Below are 20050 nucleotides of genomic sequence, written 5' to 3' on the forward strand. Positions count from 1 at the left end.
ATGACGAGGCCAGGCCGTGCGTGAAGGACACAACCGTATAATGGTCGGGTGAGGCCGTGTGCGACACACGAGCTCTACCAACTAGCCCGTGTGGCCCACACGGGCTTGTAGGATTCTGGGTCAAGTTGTATGATCCACACAGCCAAGACTAAATTGGGCCGTGTAGGCCCACACGGGCGACCACATGGGCATGTAGGCCCATTTTACTGAAATGTGTGCTAGGGTTGCACGGGTCGCCCAAGATGACTTTGAACTTTTTGTAGGGTTGGTAAGTATTACTTAGACCCCTATATGAGTGATTTTCCTGTTTGATTTCTTATTGAGCATGAATTCCGAAATAGGAATGTATGAACTGTAATTGCATAATAGCATGACATTTTACGTATGTTGCATTGCATTGGGGTGGGTTGATGATTTATTGAAGGAAAAGTCAAGAAGGCTCTTAAGCCTGTTATCTGGCAGCTTTGCTGTGATATTCTGACTTTGTGCTGCATTTCAAAGCAAATATCTGTTTATGTGTTGCGTTTCGGTACAGAATGGTGTGTAGGGATAGGTAGGTTGATTTAATCCCCACATGGTGTGTGGGGTTGGACGGATATTGTGTGTAGAGGTTGTTGGGTAGGATTCTGATATTCTATTCTGATTTGTATATCATATCTGAGATAGGCTAAGGCCCTAATTTATATCTAATTCTTTATCTGAGTGGGCTAAGGCCCACACTGATTCTGTAATGGGCTCAGACACAAACTGTATATACTTGATTGATTTATGATATTATGTTGTGTGCATGTATTCTGTGGGGGTTACACAGTGAGTTGCGAAAACTCACCCTTTTCTGTTTGATCTGTTCAGGTAATCCCAAGCATTAGACAGATCGGAGTAACGGAGGACTCGGCGGTGACAACCACTATTTCGTACTGTTTTAATTCAATTTTTTTAAGTTAATTAATTTCTCAATAATAATTTGAGTATTTATTTTTGTAATTGGGACTTTTGGGAGTAACTGTTTAAATTTGGAATTATACTTTGCTTTCCAATTTATCACTACAAAAACATGATGTTTTCTTGAAATTAAAGTTTTCTTAAAAACGAATGGTTTTCTAAAACAGAAAGTTCACAAGCTTCCACTAAAAAGTCACTTTTTGAACCATAACAACGAACATGTATTTTTTTAAGTTAAATAAAGACTAATAAACTGGAAGGGTTTTCACTCGCTGAATTAAACTACAAATTCCATTCCATGTGAGATCGCCAGATTCTACCATAATGTCTACGCCGAGTTTGGGGTATTACAGTTCCATTACAACTTGGGCTTAGATGATTGAGAAGTTTCTATTGAAGTATTTTCCTCTGGACAAAACAACTAAGTTGAGGAATGACATCTCTTCTTTTACTCAACTCGAGCTTGAGATATTGAATGATGCAAGAGAGAGATTTAAGGATCTCTTAAAAACGTGCCCTCATCATGAGTTACCTTAGTGGCTTCAAGTCTAAACATTTTACAATGGTTTGAATCCCTCAACTAAACAAATAATTGATGTAGTAATTGGTGGAACACTTAATAATAAGACACTTGATGCAGCCTAAGAATTTATTGAGGAGATGACACTGAATAACTATCAGTGGCAAGTTATGAGAATAAATTCTACTAAGGCATCCATTGTTTTTAATATAGATGTAGCTATTATGTTGAAACGTTAGGTGGAAACCTTGAGTAAGAAAATTGACGGTTTGAGTATGGCTAAGTAGATGAATCCAATAATGCAATGTGATGTGACTGGAGTGAGGATGATAAATTCAGAACGTTTACCCTTTAGGTCTAATATGAAGCTCGAGCAAGTCGACTTTATGGGTAACAATTCTAAACCTGAGAAGAACTATTATAGCAATAATTATAATTCAGGATGGAGGAATCATTTGAATATCTCTTGGGGTGATCAAGGAAATCAAAGGTCACAACCCCTCCGGGTTTTTAGCAACTTTATCAGTAAGAAAAGAAGCTGAATTTGGAAGAGATGTTAATGAAATTTATTTTAATGTCAAAAACTAGATTCCAGAATACTGAGACAACTTTGAGGAATCAACAGACATCTATTCAGAGACTCAAGAATTAAATCAGTCAGTTTGCTAAATATGTTTCAGAGAAACAACAAGGTAGTTTACCTAGTAACACTGAAACCAATACAAAAAAGCAAGTCCACGCAATCATTGTTGAAGCGGAAAGGTGTTAGTTGAGCCTGAAAAAAAGTTAAATCTAAAACCTATCCACTGTAGAGATCAATGAGGAGTGCTCGATCATTCTCCAAAACAAACTACCCACCAAACTTAAAGATCTAGGGAGTTTTACTATCTTTTGTTTTATTGGTAGCTTAAATGTTGAAAAAGCTTTGGCTGATTTGGGTGCTAGTATAAATCTGATGTCTTATAAAATGTTCAAACAACTTGCTGTCGGGGAATCAAAACCCACTAGAATAAGTATTCAATTAGCTGTCAAATTAATTAAGTATCCTAGGGGCATTATTGAAGATGTACTCGTTAAAGTCGATAAATTTTTATTCTTTGTTGATTTTGTTATATTGGACATGGATGAGGATATTGAGCTACCCATGATCTTAAGACAACTTTTTTTAGCCACTGCTAGAACCGTTATTGATATGGGTAATTGTGGACTTGTGCTAAGGGTAGATCATGAAGAGGTTATTCTTCAAGCATGTGATGTTGAGAGTTTCTAGTGAGCGAGATGATACTCATTATTTTGTTAATGTTAGTAATCATGCGGTTCAACATTTTTTGTAGAAAATCACTCACGAATACATGTTAAAACTGTATCCTTTTCAAGGTGATAAAAATCAAGGGATGAGTGGAAAAGGAATGAGGCAACTTGAAGAGTAAGATGGACCAAAGGCTTATGAGAAACTAAGAATGCTTAAAGATGTAACAAAGTGACACCATGGTGTGCATTTAAAGAGGACGAACCAATTCAAAGTTGGAGACAAAGTGCTACTGGAAACGTTAGTTCTATTGATGTGCCCTGAAGAGCTTAAGTCAAGATGGTCTAATCCATTTTTGATACAAGACATATTCCCATACGGAACCATTGAGGTAACACACCCTGATTACGACACATTTAGGGTAAATAGTCATCACCTCAAACTTTATTTTTGGTAGTGATATTGATAAAAGGAGAGAGGAAATTTGGCTCCAAAATTCGACTTAACCTTGAGCTTGAAAAGGAAAGTGGAGCTTAGACTTTAAATAAGCACTCCTCGAGAGGCAACTCGAGTGTATTTTTATTTTATTTTAATTATATTGCGTGCTTAGTACATTTATTTTTTCATTACTTAAAATTTTTAAAAAAAAGAAATAAATTTATTAAAAATAAAAAATATTTTTTAGAAAAAGATGGACCACACGATCTAGGGTAATCCACACGGCCTGGTGACATGGTCGTGTCATGGACTGTGTGACTACTAGAGCAAAATTTTCAAAAAAAAATTGACCCACATGGTTTAAGTGCAATCACATGGCCTGGCGACATGAACGCGTGACCCACATGCCCATGTACACGGGCGTGGGAAAAGCGAACGACAACAACACACAATTTAGGTGATGATACATGGCTTGGCGACACAGCCGTGTGGTGCACACAGCCTAGCCACATAGGCGTATCACAAGCCGTGTGAACACATGAGCAATTTTTTAAAATTTTCTAATAAGCCACACATTCTCAAAGAGAACACGACTTTACCACATGACTGTGTGGCTCGCGTGGTCTAACACATGGTTGTGTACCCTTTTTTAATTATAAGGGGTTTTCAATTTGTTTTCCTTTTTTCCTTCCCCCCACCACCATCGGTACCAACCCACCTAACCATCGTCTCTTTTTGTTTATTTTATTTATTATTATATTAGTTTTACTATATTTCTATTATTATCATTATTAGTATTATTATTTTCATTTTTATTTTGATAAGTTGATTATTAAAATAGTATTAGATTTTTTTTACTTTCTTTTGAATTATTTAGATTTTATGTTTTATTTATTTTTTATTTCTATTTGTACTTTAATTTTTCTTGTTATTTGTTTTTATTTTATTTTTTAGATTTATATGTTTTATTTTATTTTATCATATATTTTACTATTATTGTTTTGTTGACTATTTTCTATTTGTTTTTTCAGATCTTTATCTTATTTTATTTTTGTCTATCTTCTTATTAGGGTGCTTGGAACCATGTACTTAATTTAGAATCTCGTGCAATTCCAGATTTCACTATTCCATGTGAAATCATTCAAATTCAAGACAGTTTTAGTTCTCTCCTTCTTTATTATTATTTTTTGCTTATTTTATTTACATTTGTTTGTACATTGAGGGAAATGTACATTTTAAGTCCGGGGAGAATGTGTCTATGTTTATGCGATATAGTATTTGTATTATTGTGTGTGTTTAAGTAATTTTATCAAACCTATCATTAAAGTTATTTTTTTCAATTTGGAGTTCTTAGTGATTCTATTTTGGAATAATTTGTGGATTTTTGTGTATCAAACATGCTTTAAGACACAAGAGAGTCAAGCATGATAAGTTTTATTTTAGAAATTATTATTTTAGGTTGTCTCCCGGAACTAATGAATTATCTTGAAATTTTAGATTTGCAAGTTTGATAGCAAAACCATAATTTTTTGTGAGCTTTTGAGTCTATAGGCATATATTTATTCATGCTCATTTTATTTTTGGTTATGAGTAAGTTAACTTGATTTGTTATTCTAAAACTTGCTTCAGTTACACATGTCGAGACCACATTAGTGATTTGATATATTGAGCTGATAAAGGCACTTAGGATTTAACCCATCTAACCTTTAATCAGCTTACCTGTTGAATTAACCCCATTGATCCTAACACATTATTTTTTCTAACCCATTTGTGTTAACCTGTAACCCATATATATGTTGCAAATTATTATTTTTATTGACTCTCTTTTTATCGAGATTTGATTTGGTTAATTGCTTAACTATGTTTCATCATTTGTATTGCTGAATTCTTTTTCTAAAAAGAAAAAAATATATATAAAAATTTTGATTGAGCTTGAACCGTTAGTTTCATATTCTGTTGAAAAACTCGTTTCCTCTATTTATTTATTATTGATGTCAACTTTTTCAATTTAGCAACTAATTTTTTATTGGTTTGGTAACTTATCAACTCGATTCTCGATTGTAACAAACTTTTTTGACCGTTTCCACACCCTTAACCCAAGCCCCATTACAACATTGCAAAGACCTCTTGATTGGTGTATCATCTCAACTTTTATAGTGGTGGAGATTTGATTTTCAAGGAAGCCTATTGTAATAACATTTCTTGTTCGACTGTTGAGTGCATATTACTTGAACCTCAAAGAATTTGAGTGCTTTGAGTGAATCTTAGTGAGGGTGTTATGTCTTGTTGAGTTTGGATCTTAGGTAATTATTAACATAAGGAGATGCCTATGTTTTTTGTGCTTTAAAATTCTCTACTTAGATTGCTTTTATTCTTCAGTGTCATTTTAGTTTGAATTTCCAATGTACGGTTATCTGTGGATTACCCTAAGACAGTATTAGTGAAAATAATAAGTTGAAGGAAGTTAATTTGAATGCGGGTTGAGGGTTTTGCTTGAAGACAAGCAAACACTTAAGTGTGAGATATTTGATAAGTGCTAAAAGTAATATGTTTTAATCTTATTCTTAAAGCATTTCGGGTGACTATTCAATGTTAATTGTGAATTTTATCCTCATTATCTTTTAAATTCATGTTTTTATACATAATAGAGCGTTTGGGAGCAAAGTGAGTGAAAATGAGTGAAAATCAGAAAATCAGAGCAAGCTACAGGACCACATGAGCTGACCCATTCCACACGTCCTGGCACACGACCGTGTGACACACATGAGCTACCAAATGTCCACGTGGCAAGCCGTGTTTATTGAACGGATTTACACTTTGAATAGCAGAAAAGCGTGTTTTTTAAGTTTTTCATGTATTTTAAGGTGTATATATGAAAAAAAATAAGAAGATAGGAGTGAGCCGTCATAGAACTCGAAAAACACTATTGAAGCTGATTCTGAAGCATATTTCCATCAAGGTTGAAGATTCTCTGTTGATTTCTTAGGAGATTGTCATGAGTTCCTTTATTTCTTTCAGTTATACCGTATCTTGGATGTTTCTATTTTCAAGCATGAACTAAGTTTTTAAATACCTAGGGGAGATGAACCCTATGATAAATTCCATCATTTGATTTGTATTTTACGCAGTAAATACTTAGTTCCTTGTTCTCAATTATGAGTGCTTAATTCTTGGTTTAATATTTCTAGATTATTGATCCATATTTGATGTGCTTAAATTGAAGGTTGAATAGACCCTTGTGTAAGAGTAGATATTGCATAATTGAGTGAAGTTACATGCAATCCTAGAAATAGGATGACATAAATCTACCAGATTAGAGGCAAATCTAATAGGGGAATCCATAGAATGTGATAATAGGGATTTTAGTTAGAAAGAAACTTCAATTAATCAACCTAGAGTCGGTTGCTCTTATGCTTAGAAGAGATATTTGCATAATTTAAGGATTTCTACAGATTAAGATACTAAGTAAAAAAATTTGAATAAATTTAAATTAATGGTGACAGATGAAATCTAGAAGAATTCTTTCCTGGGTATTGTTTCGCATCTTAGTTGTTAATAATTTATTTTCCTGATTTGTTCTTTGTCGTGTTCGTTAGTTAATTAAATTAGTTCATTTTATTTTTAATCAATAACTCGAAGTATTTGATTAAATAATAGAAATACAATAACTAATAATATTTTTAGTTTTTTTGGGAATGATATATTTGTTCACCGTAGCTATACTATTAATTGATAAGTGCACTTGCCTCAGTTAAATTTTTAGTTAGCTAGCTCATGACGCATCAACCCTTAGCTTTCATAAAGGAAGTACTTCAAATTTTTTTAGATCTAGACCAAAGAACTACTTCTCGAGGAAGGAAGAGAAAAAACTCATCTTACAATACCTGATTACCTAAATATACAACATTTTTCCCTATGGAAACTTGACAAGCATCACAATCTTACTCTACTTGCCATATGGGTGGTTTATAGTGGTAAGAAAATGTGTACAACAATTCAAAGTTACATGTATAAATAAATATTTCCGGGTTAATTCCATCGTTGTTCCTAAATATCTTATTAGAATATAACCAACACCCTAACTAGCCAAACTTGGCATGCAACGCCTTCTAACGATATTCTCTATTACTCGAAATTCCTTAACATTTTACCATGTTCCACTCCTAGAGATGTTTCACTCTTTGAGACATTTTCACTTAATATCCCAATGTCAACAGTTCACCCAATCTATCCGCCAAAGTATCGTTTGGGCAGTTAAAACCATACCCTTACTTCGTTCTGACTTATTCGCCTAACCAAGATTTAGCCCAAAAGCGTACCCATAGACTTCAACACCTCACTTACTCGAAACTTATTCCAAAATTCTTATTCCTACAACAACACTCAAGAACTAGGCCTTCACCAGGTGGGATGTTACAACGTTACAACTCTCCCTTACTTAAGAAATTTTTTCCCGAAATTTCTAACTTGAAAGGTTACACTTGTACACCAGAATAATGATTTTCCCGCCAAGCGCATACTATAAGTTGCGTGCCTTTGAATTTTGACCGCCATCACAAAGTTCCTAAACATTCCAATTACCTCTTTAGGACAAAGATTAAACATTCATTGGAGAAGTCAAATTTCTCCTTTTTTGGAAAACTTCCTGAGTAAGTTGCTTCTGTTTAAATTGGTACTGAAACTCTTCTTTGGTTACTTTGCACATTCATTTGAAACTGTAACTTTCCTTTGCTGGATCTTTTGATATCTTCATTCTCAAATCCCATTTTCTTTATAGGTAACTCCCTTAATCTTTCGTCTTCTTGAACTTTAATCCTGAATTATGAGAAAAACCACCACCAGAGGGAAGAACTATAACTAGACTATTCAAAACATCACTCTCAAAAATCCTTCGATTATAGAGACAGAGGTATGCGATTGCTCCACCATTCAAGAGGAGATGAATTGTTACTTGGAGGCTTGAGGCCACTAGAACCCCAACTTTTCTTACAATTTTAAACTTTCCAATCAGTGTTAGCCCAGTGACAGTTCTTTCGACTTTGTTTTGCCACTAATCTTGTTGAAGGCTGGGTTTCACCTACCTCTTCACCCATTCTTTTGTTTCGTATAAAATATTTATGGGATTGCTCCAGGCTAGTAATCAACCATATCTTGGTGGACGTTAGAGGCATTCTTCATTATTTGTTGCATACACGATGAATGCCCATTACTAGAAGTCTTCTAAAGATTTTACCAACTCAAGGTTTAGAGGATCTAAGTGTTTATTGGAAGTACTCACTTTTTTTGAGGTTCGACTACGTACCTCTTATCAGAAATGAGTTTTTTAACCTTCATTTGAGGAAGGATAAATACATAAGGTTGGTGAGCGAGCTCAATTCTAGTTTTGGTTTACTCACCAAATGGTTCCTTCCTTGAGAAAGTGTCTGCGGTGCAGGCTAGCCAGAAGATGCTTATGAGGCCGAAAGACAATACCAGAGGCTAAAAGGTGGTTGTGTTCTTAATTTGATGGAGTTGGTTTCATTCAGGGTTGTGAGTCCCAATGATTACAGCTTAACCTTTTCCACCAGCCCAAGAGTTGATTCTTTTGTGCCATTCGCCTTTCAAGCTTTGTGCTATAACTCGAATAGCGAATTGGCGCATGTTATATTGGGATGCATTAGAGATCCTCCTTCATACTTTTATCACATCTATAATCTGTGTCCAAGAAATTGGACAATTATATCTTTAGGTCAAGCTAATTCGCCTATTACCACTACAGGAAAACAAACTTTTAGCGGCGTTTTTTTTTGCCTTTAGCGGCGCTTTCCCAAATGCCGCAAAAAACGTCGCTATATGCAGCGCTAAAAAATGCCGCTAAAGACCAGGACATTTAGCGGCGCTCTTATAAAAAACGCCGCTAAAGACCAGGACCTTTAGTGGCGCTCTTATAAAAAATACCGCTAAAGACTAGGACCTTTAGCGGCGGTTTTATAAAAAAGCCGCTAAAGACCTGTACTTTTAGCGGCGCTTTTTTAGAAAACGCCGCTAAAGACCTGCACTTTTAGCGGCGCTTTTTTAGAAAACGCCGCTAAAGGTCCTGGTCTTTAGCGGCGCTTTTATAAAAAATGCCGTTAAAGACCTGTACTTTTAGCGGCGCTTTTTTAAAAAACGCCGCTAATTTGCCCAGTTTTGCTATATGTATTTTTGCACCTATATCAAACCCTCCTGCAAGAAATTCAATCAAAAACAGCAAATATACCATGAAATCCAACCAAAACACGCAAATTTAAATAATACAAAATTATACGAAAAATATATTATATAAATTGTAAATGAATATTCAAAATATTCTTAAAATAATGTTAAAAGTTACAAGAAAACAAATGTCTATGATGGCAGATTTTGAAATTGCTGGAACATAGTCATCATAGACTGAAGCTGCTGCTGGAGTTCATTGTATTTCCTGTTCTGCTCCGCCTCCCTCACTGCTGCCTCCGCTCTAAGTTGAGAAATTTGCTCATCTGTGCTAGCTTGTATCTGAACTATCTAATCTTTTAACCTCTGAACTTCAGCTTGACTTTGACTCCCGGAAGGCATGTATTGGTGCGAGGTGGATCCAAAATATTGCGTCGGGTTAACACCAGATCCTTGAAATCAAACCCGACCATACCTTTCAGGACCCAAAACTTCATTAATAATTCTGTTATCAATATCCTCAAAATTAACAGAACTATCAGTCAAAGCAGTCGCTTCATACTCTGCCTTCTTATCTTTTAGTTTCTCCTAATAAATCAGTTAAAGAGTTAGAAACGAAATATACAATAAAAAGGAATACAACATAACATTATTTAAATTAAACTAATAAAAACGATGAATTCAAACATTATAATTAAATATTATAAATATTTATAATGAATCAATTTTTATTAAGTAAATATACCATAATTTCTGCAGCCTCAGATGACATCGGAGTTCCATCTTTTTTCCTGTGTGTAATGTCAAAAAGTTGAAGGCGTCCAACTTTTTGACCAGACGAGGCTTCCTACAATATAGTAGTAAAAATATTATTTAATAGTAAAAAGTTATTAATACTTGATAGATTTAATAAATCCATAGTACCGCGGCCTGAGCTACACAAACAAAATTTTTCGACCCTACCGTGTGCTTAAATTTTTGTTTTTGCCTGCAGCTTGTTCCAACTCGCTCACAGTCCTACATAATGAAATTATTATTACGTATATAGTAAATACTATAAACCGAAAAATTTATAAGAGTTTGCAAGTACAAATACCTCTCCTTTCTTCGAATTCCAAAATCGAACCGCATCAGCATTCCCGGTGGGACATTTTTCAATTTTTCTTCGAGGCTTATGGGTTTTTTAAAATATTCTTTTTTCAAAATGCTTTTATTGTCTCTCCATTTTTTACCCAATGCCTTCTTGATATGGGCATCAGAGACCTCTAAAGCAAACCTATCCTAAAAAACACAAGTTTAGGAAGTAAATATAAATGAAACTTAAACCAAAGTATTATAATTACATTAATGTTTTGTTACCTTAATATTAGAGAGAGCTTGATTTTTATTGCTATCAGGCATGTTATGCCATGATTCGTAGTTGATGGGCAACATATTGGCATTTCGTGCTATAATTCCCAAATAGCCTGCTTAAAGTCGAGCTTCTTGTCCAACAGGCTGACCATGGCTGTTTCTAGTTACTTTGACACGCTCGACAGAATTTAAGTTATATAAATCTGTTAGGAGCGTACGTCCTCGACCTCTACGCGTCCCACCATTTTCAGCTGAAAAATAATAAATTATTACTATATTGAAATTTAAAAATAAATCAGTAATAAAATTTAATACAATTTGTAAAATAAACTTAACATTACTTTGAAATTCCACAGACTCGTCAAGTGTCTCCAGCACGCTTGAAGATCCAACAACTGTCTGCTGTTCAGTACTTACTTCTTTCGAATTTGTAGTATTCTGTACAATAATAAGATCTCTTAATCTTCTTCTAGGCATTTTTCCTGCAACACATAAAATAGATAAAATTTTAGTAAGAAATAACAACAATAGTAAATATAAAATAGTTAAATTATATAACATGACCAATGTTAAAATTATAACATTACATATAAATAAAAAATCATAAAATCTTACTACATCATAAATCGTAAATATCTTCATCTACATCCTGACGAACCCATTGAAATTGTGTACTAGTACTAGGGATATTTTCATCTAAGTCTTGTTCTGGAAAAGGCAAAGTTTCTGATCTTTCAACGATGTCATCTCTACTTCCATTCCCCATGTCAAACAAGTCTCTAGAGGTGTTTCGGAGTACAACATACCAACCCTCATCAATTGGATCTTTCGAGTAAAAAACTTGTTAAACTTGAGAAGAAAATACATACGACTCGTCTATCAAATGTTCTCTAGTGTGAATTAATCGAGAGAAATTCACCATTGTAAAACCAAACTGATCATTTTTAATTCCGCGAGCAGTATTAGCATCAGCCCAATCACATCGAAATAAGACAACTTTCCATTTTCCATAATAATCCAACTCAATAATGTCGGTTAGAAGTCCATAATACTCCACATTTCCCTCGACAGGATTACTGTCCCTAGCACTAGCGTAACTTGTAATTAAAGAATTAACAACTACTCCACAATTTTGAGTTCTCCTCAATCTCTCGCGATATTTGGTATGAAATCTGAATCCATTCATGATGAAGCCACTATATCTTTTTACTACTCGATTCGGACCTTGGGAAAGCCATTTAACTTCGTCATTAATGACATTCCCACTCCAAACCTATTGAATCGAAAGTAAATTGAGTAATTATAAATGTTATGAGAAAACATTATTATTTTTCAATAAAATGTTGAGTTGCATACCGTTTGGCTTAACCATTCATGAAAAGATTCTGCGAATATCCTATTAATCTCGCGATGTTGTAATCTTCGTGAGCATGGACGAGATCTTAAGATTTGTTTGTACTCACTATGTTAAACACATGTTTAATTCATTAAAAAATAAAAAAAAATCAAAAAAAGAAGAATATTTATCATATTCTAGAACTTACTTGCGAAATTGTTCAAGTGCATCGTGGTGGAAAAGAACATATCTATGTGCTTGTATCCAAGATCGGTCATCTAATTCTACAATTTCAACTTTGTTGATTGGTTCTCCATAACTTTGAAATAAATAAGTTTTGTCCAAGTTAGGATCATTGAGTCCAGCATTTCTACTTGGTCTATTCAATCTTGTTCCAACATCTAAATATCTAGAACAGAATGTCATACACTCCTCTGCCAAGTAGCCTTCAGCAATTGATCCTTCCGGATAACGCTTGTTACGGCAATAAGACTTCAATTTGCTTAGGAACCTAAACACCATATACAACATTATCAAAACTGGTAACTATAGGTATAAAGGTGAATGCCTTTGAAATAAATTAGCACCTTTCAATTGGATACATCCAACGATAGAAAACTGACCCACCAATTATTACTTCACGAGGGAGATGAATGACAAGGTGCACCATAATAGTGAAGAAGGAAGGTAGAAAGATCTTCTCCAAATTGCATAATGTCAAAGCGGCTCGATCTTGTACTTTTTCAAGTTCTTCAACATTCAGAACTTTGCCACAAATTGCTTTCATTATATTGGACAGCTCAATTATACAAGACGTTACCTTCTTTGACATACATCACCGTAAAGCAACTGGAAGTAGATCTTGCATCAGGATGTGATAGTCATGTGATTTTAATGAATATAGTCTTCGATCTTTAAGACTTACACATCGAGATATATTTGATGAATACGCATCCGGAACCTTTATATCCTTCAACACCGTGCAGAACATTTCTTTCTCTTCCTTTGACATTGCAAAAATTATAGGCGGCAACCAATATTTTCCATTAGGAAGTACTTGGGAATGAAGATCACGCCTAATTCCCATGTGAACTAAATCAAGTCGACTCTGAAGATTATCTTTTGATTTACCATCGACGTTCAAAATTGTCCGAATGATGTTCTCGCAGACATTCTTCTCAATATGCATCACATCAAGATTGTGGCGTAATATGTGATGCTCCCAATAAGGCAACTCAAAAAAATACTTCTTTTCTTCCACAAGTCTACCTCATTAGGGTCATCCTCCTCGTCAGATTCATCATCAGATTCATCCCTCGATCGTGTATTTGTTTGCCTGTTAGATGGTTGATTCAGGTTCCCGTAACTGAAATCCATATCTTTTAACATGAATAAGATTTCAAATCCAATGGTCTGCTCAGGAGCTTTTTTCAACTCTTCAATACCGTCAAATAAAGCCTTCTGAAATCTATATCTATGATTTTCATCTAACCACCGACGATGCTCCATATAACAGAACTTCTTCCCATTATATAACCACTGTGAACATGTTTGAGCAGCACAACAAGGACAAGCATAACGTCCTTTGGTACTCCAACCCGATAAATTCGCATATGCCGGGAAATCATTAATTGTCCACATCAAAGCAGCACGTAGGTAAAAGTTCTCATTTCTCAATACATCATACGTCTCAACACCCGCCCATAATTGTTTTAACTCTTCAATAAGTGGCTGCAGATATATGTCAATATCATTTCCGGGGCCTTTCTCTCTGGGGATAATCATAGATAATATCAAAGAAGATTGCTTCATGTAGAGCCATGTAGGCAAATTATAAGGAACAAGGACCACAGGCCAAGTACTGTACGAGGTGCTCATGATTTTAAAAGGATTAAATCCGTTAGATGCTAACCCGAGCCTTACACTCCGAGGATCACTTGCAAAGCTTGGAAATTTATTGTAAAATGATTTCCATGCAAAGAATCTGCAGGATGCCTTAATAATCCATCATCCGTTCGTTGATCATGATGCCACGTCATAAACTCAGCTGTCTTTGACGACATGAATAGCCTTTGAAGCCTTGGGATTAGAGGGAAATATCGCAAAATCTTGTTCGGCTTCCTTCTTGACTGTGGCCCATATTCATCCTCGTTAACATCTTCTGCATCTCTATTCATCCAACAAGATTTACCGTAAACATGAAAAGACTGTTGATTTCTCCGATCACCCCAATACAACATGCAATCATTTGGGCAACTATGAATTTTGTTGTACCCAAGGCCCAAATCTTTTATCACTTTCTTCATGTCTTTACATGATTGAGAGATTTTTGCAAACAGGAACATTTCTCTCAAAAGCTCTAACAGCATTGTCAAAGACCACCCTCCCAAACATTTTAAGTGGAAAAGGCGAATATAGAATGACATTTTCGAAAATTTTGATCCCTCATAAAGTTCTTCATTCATTTCACCAAGTAACATGTAGAACTTTGCCGCTTCTTAATTCGGTTGTTCATTCGGTACACTTCTTCTCATTTCCATAAAAGTATTCCCACCGATATTAGAATCATCGAATGCAACATAGTTTGGTGCAAATGATTGGAAACCTTCACTCCGCATATTAAATGCATCCCGCATCATACCTTCCATGTCATCTTCTCTAACATGCTGACGGTAACCACTATAAGGATAACCCGGATTAATCGTCAAAGAGGCTCCACTAGGTGTACACTCTCCATGGAAAATCCATTTTTTATACCCCCGAATGAAGCCATCAACAATTAGATGTTCGTATACAACGATAATGCCAATAGATATTGCCACACTTCTTACACGGGCAAAGAATCATATTCTCTTGGCTTTAATTGTGAAATGAAAAATCTAAAAAAGATTGCACTCCATTTTGATACTCGTTGCTTGCCCTTGAGAAATTCATCCAAGTCCTATCCATTTCGTAGTTGTTGAAGTCTAAAGTTGGCAATAAGTTACACGGGTAAGTTGTTTATTATGTAAGTCTTGATATGATATATATTTATGTTTTATGTAAGTTATGTAGATTATGTAAGTTATGAAATTTGAACTTTAAACTATATGCTTTTAAGGAAATTATTGGATTAAACTACATGTATTAGTTAAGTTATGTAAGTTGTTATGTACGTTATGTGAGTTATGTAATTTATTTAAGTAATGATCAATATTAATACTATTTTGATAAAAATTAGTTATAATATATTTAAACAATGATCAATATTGTTATATTGATAAAATTATTTATAATTGGCCCTTCAGTTGTTGAAATTTTTAATTCTTTTTTAAGGTCGATAAAATTATTTATAAGATCCATAGAACTTTTTTGGAATTCTTTTTTATACAAATACATTTAAAAATATTAAATATTAAAATCAAACATTATTAATATAAAAAAATAGTAATTTGAATATAATAATATCAAAAAAGAATCGTAGTTTAATTTTTATTAGTAAATTAGAAATAAATTAAGGTTATATAAATATTCAATAGCGATAGAACTTTTTTCAATTCTTTTTGAATTTTTTAAGATTCATCATACGTGGCGTTGTTACACCTAGGGAGGATCCATTATATCTTGCAGCTCGATATAAGGCAACCCGTCAGGTTTCCAGCCTATATACTTTGAATCTTTAAAATATTTAAAATAAGGAATGGACAAGCAAGCTACATATATGGTAATAAAATTAATTCATACTTATTCATACCTAAGTTGAATCAAATAATAATTAAGTTGAACCAAAATATAAAAACTTATTCATACTTATTCATACTTCAAATAATAATTAATACTATTTTGATAAAAATTAGTTATAACTTTTAAAGACATTTAAAAATATTAAATACTAAAATCAAACATTATTAATATAAAAAAAATAGTAATTTGAATATAATAACATCAAAAAAGAATCGTAGTTTAATTTTTATAAGTAAATTGGAAATAAATTAAGGTTATATAAATATTCAATAGCGATAGAACTTTTTTCAATTCTTTTTGAATTTTTTAAGATTCATCATACGTGGCGTTGTTACACCTAGGGAGGATCCATTATATCTTGCAGCTCGATATAAGGCAACCCGTCAGGTTTCCAGCCTATATACTTTGAATCTTTAAAATATTTAAAATAAGGAATGGACAAGCAAGCTACATATATGATAATAAAATTAATTCATACTTATTCATACTTAAGTTGAATCAAATAATAATTAAGTTGAACCAAAATATAAAAACTTATTCATACTTATTCATACTTCAAATAATAATTAATACTATTTTGATAAAAATTAGTTATAACTTTTAAAGACATTTAAAAATATTAAATATTAAAATCAAACATTATTAATATAAAAAAATAGTAATTTGAATATAATAACATCAAAAAAGAATCGTAGTTTAATTTTTATAAGTAAATTGGAAATAAATTAAGGTTATATAAATATTCAATAGCGATAGAACTTTTTTCAATTCTTTTTGAATTTTTTAAGATTCATCATACGTGGCATTGTTACACCTAGGGAGGATCCATTATATCTTGCAGCTCGATATAAGGCAACCCGTCAAAATTTCCATCCTATATACTTTGAATCTTTAAAATATTTAAAATAAGGAATGGACAAGCAAGCTACATATATGGTAATAAAATTAATTCATACTTATTCATACTTACGTTGAATCAAATAATAATTAAGTTAAACCAAAATATAAAAACTTATTCATACTTATTCATACTTCAAAATAATAATTAATACTATTTTGATAAAAATTAGTTATAACGTATAAAGACATTTAAAAATATTAAATATTAAAATCAAACATTATTAATATAACAAAATAGTAATTTGAATATAATAATATCAAAAAAGAATCGTAGTTTAATTTTTATAAGTAAATTGGAAATAAATTAAGGTTATATAAATATTCAATAGCGATAGAACTTTTTTCAATTCTTCTTGAATTTTTTAAGATTCATCATACGTGGCGTTGTTACACCTAGGGAGGATCCATTATATCTTGCAGCTCGATATAAGGCAACCCGTCAGGTTTCCAGCCTATATACTTTGAATCTTTAAAATATTTAAAATAAGGAATGGACAAGCAAGCTACATATATGGTAATAAAATTAATTCATACTTATTCATACTTAAGTTGATCAAATAATAATTAAGTTGAACCAAAATATAAAAACTTATTCATACTTATTCATACTTCAAATAATAATTAATACTGTTTTGATAAAAATTAGTTATAACTTTTAAAGACATTGAAAAATATTAAATATTAAAATCAAACATTATTAATATAACAAAATAGTAATTTGAATATAATAATATCAAAAAAGAATCGTAGTTTAATTTTTATAAGTAAATTGGAAATAAATTAAGGTTATATAAATATTCAATAGCGATAGAACTTTTTTCAATTCTTCTTGAATTTTTTAAGATTCATCATACGTGGCGTTGTTACACCTAGGGAGGATCCATTATATCTTGCAGCTCGATATAAGGCAACCCGTCAGGTTTCCAGCCTATATACTTTGAATCTTTAAAATATTTAAAATAAGGTTGGAGAGAAGGTCAGCTATTGTTGTAATTATAATGGACAAGCAAGCTACATATATGGTAATAAAATTAATTCATACTTATTCATACTTCAAATAATTAATACTATAAGGTCAGGTTTCCAGCCTATATATATTTTGAATCTTTAAAATATTTAAAACGTACCTTAGTAAAACGTACCTGGTCTACTCCACTCTCACCAGCAAACAGAGGCTGGAGTCCAAAAAGTAATATGTGTTAAGTAATTTAAAGTGAAAATGCATAGAAATAAGGAAAAAATTTTAGCAACGAAACCTGCACGTACCTAGAACAAATGTCAATGGTTGTGGTGTATTTAGTTGCACCAAATATTATTTCAGGTGCTCAATAGTACCTAGAACAGATGTAAGATTATAAGAGTAGCACCAAATATATTTCAGTTTAAGCAAATATAAAAACTTCACCTATATCAATACCAAATTTTAATTCGAAGATTAAATGGCAGCTTCAGTTGAACCAATACTTGCAGGAGGAGCAGGAAGCAGTAAATGAAGCTGTACACCTCAGCAAAATCTGGCAAAACTGCACTAAATAGAAAGCACACTTATCATCAATGGGACAAAGGAAACTTAAGGATGTGATGACAGGAACTACTCAAGAAGACACTGATTATCACATGTTCTTATTCATACTTATTCATACTTCAAATAATAATTAATACTATTTTGATAAAAATTAGTTATAACTTTTAAAGACATTTAAAAATATTAAATATTAAATATTAAAATCAATTGCTTCAACCCCAATCAACTGGAATTTGCCAATGACCATGAAAAACATCATAATATATTGAGTCTTGCTGCAATTTACTATATCCAATATAAGCTTGCCATTCTAAATACCATTATCAGTGCCATTTTCTTCCTTCACCATAGCATTTATTACCTTCAATCGACATCTCATTTTATAATTAGAAATTGAAAAGCATTTTCAAACAAAATATAACAATTTTTTATATAAAACGTGAGCAACAAGATAGCATTAAACTCTTAAATCAATCTAAGTCCACACTAAACACATAAGTTGGATAGAAACATGAAAACAGACCAAAAGAACATCTAAAAAACCAAAATGGAATCACCATTATTATGTAAACATAAAAATGCACAGCTTGAAATAAACCAACTTTGCATGTGCAGAATCATACTCCACAAAACTCATAAACATTAACTTCTCCTAACCAGAATACCAACTTTATGTTTACAGAGGCCTTGATGGAAACTAACATAACTGTTGATATATAACTTATCTAATAAGAATCACAGAATATGCAGAAAGTACCTGAGTATTTAGTATCAAGAGAACCATGTATTCAAAGGAAAAGAGCCAGAAATTGATCAATGTATGCAAAACTTGGTCTATATTTCAAAACTGGAGTAAAGCTTTCATCTAGTACCAAATACATACATATATAGAGACACAAACACACAGGCATACATCTTCCATTACCTAAATCTGTTTCTTGAAAATAAAAGATAAGTAAGCTTCTACAGGAAACTTAATGAAAGAAGCCAAATCGAGACAAAACACAAAAAAGAGTGGATGAAATAAGCTTAAAAATTTAGGAATGTAATTAAAATGTTAATTAAATGTTAGGAAAAACATTAAAAATTTAGGAATGTAATTAAATGTTAATTAAACATTGAAAACATAAAAGGAAAAACATGTTGAAAGAAACATAAATGTTAGGGAAGACAATGTTTACCTTGATTGAATTGGAAATGTTTCCTTGAAGGTTTATTTAGAGATGCTTGGGATTGATCTCTAATAATGTCGAGAGACTTCCCTACTCATTGCATTTGAAGAACAAAAGTCTGTTTCTGCTCGACAAAACAATCAAATGAGTTCTAAAAATAAACAACATTTAATGATTGGTATAATATTAATTATATTTGCTAATAACAGGTGGGAATAAACAAATAAAATGATTAAAAAAACAGCCAGCAATTTGGTATAACATTAACAGGAGAAATAGGACCAAGCTCAATACCATTAAAAGACAGTAAGTTGCATTGTATACATATTATCATTGCAATTTGGTATAAATATTCCCGATTATCCCAGCAATGCTAACTATCACAACTAGTATTAACATTAACCACGACAAAAATTCCTCTACTCTGCTCAAGCTCATGCTCTATTCTTGCTGACTTATCCTCAATGCAATTAGAGCAGGGAACGTAAAACCTAAGGAAAAAGTTGTTGTTGCTCCAGTAAATTTGAAAGCTGTCCATATATTTGGGATCATAGTAGATCCAATATATATAAGCACTAAAAATATTACTATTAATGCCAAAGACCTTTTTTTACTCTCTGTGAGAGGAGCTGATCCCTCAAACACCAAGTTATCCATAGTTTGCCGTAGGGAAAAGTGAATAACAGGGAAAACCAGAACCAAATGAATAGCAAATATA

General features: G+C 32.6%; 1 non-coding gene across 1 annotated transcript; it reads right to left on the reverse strand.

The window, feature by feature from the left end:
- Positions 1–1365: 1365 nt before the first annotated feature.
- Positions 1366–1472, reverse strand: LOC121213038 (small nucleolar RNA R71). The gene has a single exon (XR_005908407.1). It is a non-coding gene; the product is annotated as a small nucleolar RNA R71 (small nucleolar RNA).
- Positions 1473–20050: the final 18578 nt, after the last annotated feature.

Source organism: Gossypium hirsutum, chromosome A13 (genome assembly GCF_007990345.1).
Source record: "Gossypium hirsutum isolate 1008001.06 chromosome A13, Gossypium_hirsutum_v2.1, whole genome shotgun sequence".
In the NCBI taxonomy this organism is placed as follows: domain Eukaryota; kingdom Viridiplantae; phylum Streptophyta; class Magnoliopsida; order Malvales; family Malvaceae; genus Gossypium; species Gossypium hirsutum.